Raw genomic sequence first — 6,000 nt, forward strand, 5'->3', positions numbered from 1 at the left:
TGCTGTTTGTGCATTAGTTCCGCCCACTACCGGAAAACCCGGCAGTTCTTAAAAGCTGAAGAATTCCAAAGGAACACCATTATTTTGACAGGAAAATACAACAAAGAATATTGTTTACATCTAGGCCGTCGATTCTCTCTCTTTCTCTCTCTCTCTCATATGATTTTTTCAATGTTTTGAAGTCTTTCACTTTCACAGTAGAGTATACGGTATATCAAATACAGGTGCGCTGTGCATTAGTGATAGGAAGTTTGATTCTTTTCCGCGAACCGGTTCTTTTGGACGGTTCGATTCAATAAACCGGTTGAAAAAAACGGTTCAGCGGTTCTTTTACGCTTGACGTAATGACGTCATTGGCGATGACGTAATGGTGTCACGTCTATCAAACATTCAAATATATAAAGTCAGTAATCAACTGTAGTCAGTTAAAAACCTCATAATCATGAAACGTTTACAATTAAGATTTGCAACAATGCACCCAAATACAGTAACAGCAATAATGTGCATGCGAGGATTTAAGTCTTGAAGATATAAAGTAAATAAATTAGGTGTCATCATCGCAGAAACCATGATCCACTTACTATACATTATCCATTGCAATGTATTTGTTATTAAATGAACTTACGTTTCACCAGATTGCACTTCATTCAAGCCCTCGGTTTACCCGCGCTCATAACATTAGCACAGAATCAGTTCAGAATCAATCACCAAAAGAACCAGTTCGGTTCAGACGCTCTGTGTGTCAGTCTGCTTTACGCTGAATCACACATGCGAAGTATCATCAGCTCCTCGGTTCTCGAATCTGACGCGTCTGAAAGAACGGTTTTTGGTTAAGTGTACTGATGATCCGAAAACCGATGCAACCGGTTCTTGACTCGAGAACGAGAATCGCTCTACCCGGCACGTGCTGCAGTTCAGTATCATCAGCTGCTCTACTCGTGTTCATGTTCTGTTCAACCTCAAGGTTAAATTATTGTAATACTTTATTGGGTGGTTGTTCCGCACGCTTAGTAAACAAACTACAGCTAGTCCAAAATGCAGCAGCAAAAGTTCTTACTAGAACCAGGAAGTATGACCATATTAGCCCGGTCCTGTCAACACTGCACTGGCTCCCTATCAAACATCGTATAGATTTTAAAATATTGCTTATTACTTATAAAGCCCTGAATGGTTTAGCACCTCAGTATTTGAATGAGCTCCTTTTACATTATAATCCTCTACGTCTGCTACGTTCTCAAAACTGAGGCAATTTGATAATACCTAGAATATCAAAATCAACTGCGGGCGGCAGATCCTTTTCCTATTTGGCGCCTAAACTCTGGAATAACCTACCTAACATTGTTCGGGAGGCAGACACACTCTTGCAGTTTAAATCTAGATTAAAGACCCATCTCTTTAACCTGGCATACACATATCATACTAATATGCTTTTAATATCCAAATCCATTAAAGGATTTTTAGGCTGCATTAATTAGGTAAACCGGAACCGGAAACACTTCCCATAACACCCTATGTACTTGCTACATCATTAGAAGAATGGCATCTACGCTAATATTTGTCTGTTTCTCTCTTGTTCCGAGGTCACCGTGGCCACCAGATCCAGTCTGTGTCCAGATCAGAGGGTCACTGCAGTCACCCGGATCCAGTACATATCTAGACCAGATGGTGGATCAGCACCTTGAAAGGACCTCTACATCCCTGAAAGACAGCGGAGACCAGGACAACTAGAGCCCCAGATACAGATCCCCTGTAAAGACCTTGTCTCAGAGGACCACCAGGACAAGACCACAGGAAACAGATGATTCTTCTGCACAATCTGACTTTGCTGCAGCCTGGAATTGAACTACTGGTTTCGTCTGGTCAGAGGAGAACTGGCCCCCCAACTGAGCCTGGTTTCTCCCAAGGTTTTTTTCTCCATTCTGTCACCGATGGAGTTTCGGTTCCTTGCCGCTGTCGCCTCTGGCTTGCTTAGTTGGGGACACTTCATCTACAGCGATATCGTTGACTTGATTGCAAATAAATGCACAGACACTATTTAACTGAACAGAGATGACATAACTGAATCCAATGATGAACTGCCTTTAACTATCATTTTTGCATTATTGTTTTCCTAATGAATGTTGTTCAGTTGCTTTGACGCAATGTATTTTGTTTAAAGCGCTATATAAATAAAGGTGACTTTGACTTTGACTTCTGTTTACTACAAACTCAATTTGTGAATGTGTCATCATTAACTATAAATACTGTACAGATATTTCATAAATCATCCCTTATTCCTATTAAACACAATCTTTAGAGTCTTAATTATTGTCCAACTTCCCTGAAAACCCCTTTTGGCCTATACATTATCTACAATATACAGATTAGAAACATTCATCTTAAAAAAAAAAAAAACGCAAAATAAAATATAGTTATTTTATCACACTTTCCAATGTTTAACAAAATACTTAAAAAATTACACGCATTCGCAGTATCATCGGTTCATCGGTTCTCAAATCGGACTCGTCCGAAAGAAACGGTTTTGGGTTCAGTCTACTGGTGATCCGAAAACCGATGCAACCGGTTCTTGACTCGAGAACGAGAATCAGCTCATCGGTTCTCAAATCAGACGCGTCCGACAGAAACGATTCTCAGTTCAGTGTACTGGTGATCCGAAAACCGATGCAACCGGTTCTTGACTCGAGAACGAGAACTGCTCCAGCAGTGGGCATGTTCGTTCATCATCTGGCTCGGCTCAGTGTTCATCTTCAGTTCGGTCTTCACTGCAGTTCAGTCAGTGTACTGTTTGAGTAAATGAATTACTCTGGGATATTGGTTTATTCTGACTCAGAGGGAGTGTCAGTCACATTAAAAAAGTTAACAGCTTAAGTAATTTGTGGATTAATGCTTATTGGAGACGCGAACCATTTCAAACGATTCAGTTCGATTTGGTGAACTGGTTCAACCGGTTCACTAAGAAGAACCAGTTAAATTGAACGATTCGTTCACGAATCGGACATCACTGTTGTGCATCCGTTGAGATGAACTGAAAAATAGCACAGATCGCTTGATGGAGAGTGAAACTGAAGTGCTCATTCGGAGAGTGTTCGGCAAGTGAAAATATATCTGTGTTTAACTTATAGTTAGCCTGCAACTAACACACTGGCGAGTAAAATCTGATAATTTATTAGCCATTGGCTAATATTAGACATCATTTATTCGCCCAGAGTGAAGATTTACTACTTAAATGTGGGAAAATCTAAAATTGACACAACTACATCACGAACAACAGGTCATTAAAGTCTTTTGCAGGGTTGTCCAGCTAATGTACATGCACAAGTGATAGGGTCTTTTAACTGTTATGTGGTACAAAATAATGTATTTTTAAGAAGTTTGGAAACCAGACAGTTTCTTGAAAGAAATTCTTAGACGTTTTGGAACAACTTCAAAACAACTTAAATCCAGGCAATTTTCTTTTTTGGGTGAAGTATCCCTTTCGAAGGATGGTCATTTACATTTAGTCATTTAGCAGATGCTTTTATCAATAATGACTTACAAATTAGGTCAATAGGGAATCAGTCAAATCAATAACTGGACAAGTTGTGGTGTGACAATGCAGTACACGTAGCAAGATTTTATTATTATTATTATTAATATTATTATTATTGTTGTTTTATAAATAAAAAGAAAACAATGAGAAACTAATAGAGGGTGCAAATGTTAGAGGGTCAAGTTTTTATTTTATATAAATAAATTAAAACAAAGAAGTAGATACAGTAGCATAAAAACACAACAGAGAGTGCTAGTGTTTGAGGGTCAAGTGAAGATTGAATAGATGTGCCTTTAGCTTTTTCTTGAAGATGGCTAAGAACTGCTCGGATAAAAAAGCTGCTCGGATCAAGCGGGGAAGGTCATCCCACCAGGAGGGAACACTTAAGGTCTGTGGTCTAAGGTGAAAGTGATTTTGTGCCTCTTTGGGATTGCACAATAAAGCAACGTTCACTTGCAGAACACTAGCTTCTGGATGGCACATAAGTCTGAAGTAGTGAATCTAAGTAAAGGGATGCAGTGCCAGTGATAGTTTTGAACAAACATCAATTTCAATATATATATATATATATATATATATATATATATATATATATATATATATATATATATATATATATATATATATATATTTTTTTTTTTTTAAATAGAATTAAGAAATAAAGAAATGTTCCTTGCTAGTACCAGGATGGACCCCCTTTTGCCTTTAGAACTGCCATAATTCTTCGTGGCATAGATTCAACAGGCGGTTGGAAACATTCCTCAGAGATTATGGTCCATATTGACATGATAGCATCACACAGTTGCTGCAAATTTGGCAGGATATATTCATGCTTTCATGTTCTTTACACCAAATTCTGACCCTACCATCTGAATGTCGTAGCAGAAATTGAGACTCCTCATACCAGGCAATGTGTGTCCAATTTTGGTGAGCCTGTGCAAATTGTACCCTCTGTTTCCTGTTCCTCAACTCAACTCAACTTTTATTTATAAAGCACTTTCAAAACCATTAGAATGGACCAAAGTGCTGTCCATAGGTAGGCTGATCACTAACTCTAAAATATATACCAACATTAAGTTACATTAAAAACAAGACACAAGAAAATCGAACAACAAATCACTCACAGTTCTCAGACCTAATCAGACGCCAAAGGCTTGATTAAATAAATAAGTCTTCAATTCCTTTTTAAAAATATCCATGCCTGATGAGATTTTTAGGGATAGTGGCAACTCATTCCAAAGTGCAGGAGCCGCCACAGAAAAAGCGCGGTCTCCACTACGCCTCAAGCGAGACCGTGGGACGGTTAGGAGCATATTCCGAGAGGAGCGAAGGTGACGTTGAGACTGATAAGGAATTAACATGTCTTTTATGTACTCAGGAGCTTGATCATGTAGTGCTTTAAAAACAAACATCAACACCTTATATTGTATTCTGTATCTAACAGGTAGCCCGTGAAGGGATATCAATAAAGGTGTTATGTGATCCCGTTTTCTGGTATTTGTTAAAAATCTCACTGCAGCATTCTGGACACACTGAAGACGAGTAACCAGTGATTCACTTATGCCCAGATAAAGAGCATTACAATAATCCAGCCAGGTTGAAACAAAGGCATGCACAACAATCTCCAAGTCCTTGTACGAAAGAATTGGTTTCAGTTTAGACAGTTTTCTTAAATGAAAGAAAGATGATTTCTCAATGCTATTAACTTGACGATCAAAGCGCAGTTCCGAATCGAAAAATACTCCAAGGTTCTTTACATAACTTTGCATATTGTTGGACAGTAGTCTATTATTTCCAGCCGGATCATTCCCAAACTCCTTATTCCCAAACATAATAAACTCAGTCTTATCCTCATTTAATTGTAAAAAATTATTAGCTAGCCATCCCTTTACCTCAGTCAAGCACTTATAAAAATTAGTAAAAGATGCACAACCATCACACTCCAAAGGAAGGTACAATTGTAAATCATCAGCATACAAGTGATAATTAATATTATGCAGCTTAAAAATAGACCCCAGGGGTAACATATACAGAGAAAACAGAGTCGGACAAAGGATTGATCCCTGAGGAACCCCCCAAGAAATAGCAGCAGATGCAGAGACATAATTTCCAATTTTAACAGAGCATGTCCTGTCATGCAAATAAGAGGAAAGCCACTTAAGGGCTACACCATTGATCCCTACATAATCTCTAAGGCGGTCTATTAAAACTGCGTGATCTAAAGTATCAAAGGCTGCACTTAAATCTAGCATCATTAAGGCAACACTTTTCCCGGAGTCAATACTTAACAAAATATCATTTGTAACCTTCAATAGTGCTGATTCTGTGCTATGTTTGGTCCTAAATCCAGACTGAAAAATATCCATTATGTTATTTACAATCAAGAAATCTGTAAGTTGATTATGGACAACTTCATCTAAAATCTTATTCATAAAAGGCAATTTTGAAATAGGTCTGAAATTATTTAACTC

Source organism: Carassius carassius, chromosome 38 (genome assembly GCF_963082965.1).
Source record: "Carassius carassius chromosome 38, fCarCar2.1, whole genome shotgun sequence".
NCBI classification, from domain to species: domain Eukaryota; kingdom Metazoa; phylum Chordata; class Actinopteri; order Cypriniformes; family Cyprinidae; genus Carassius; species Carassius carassius.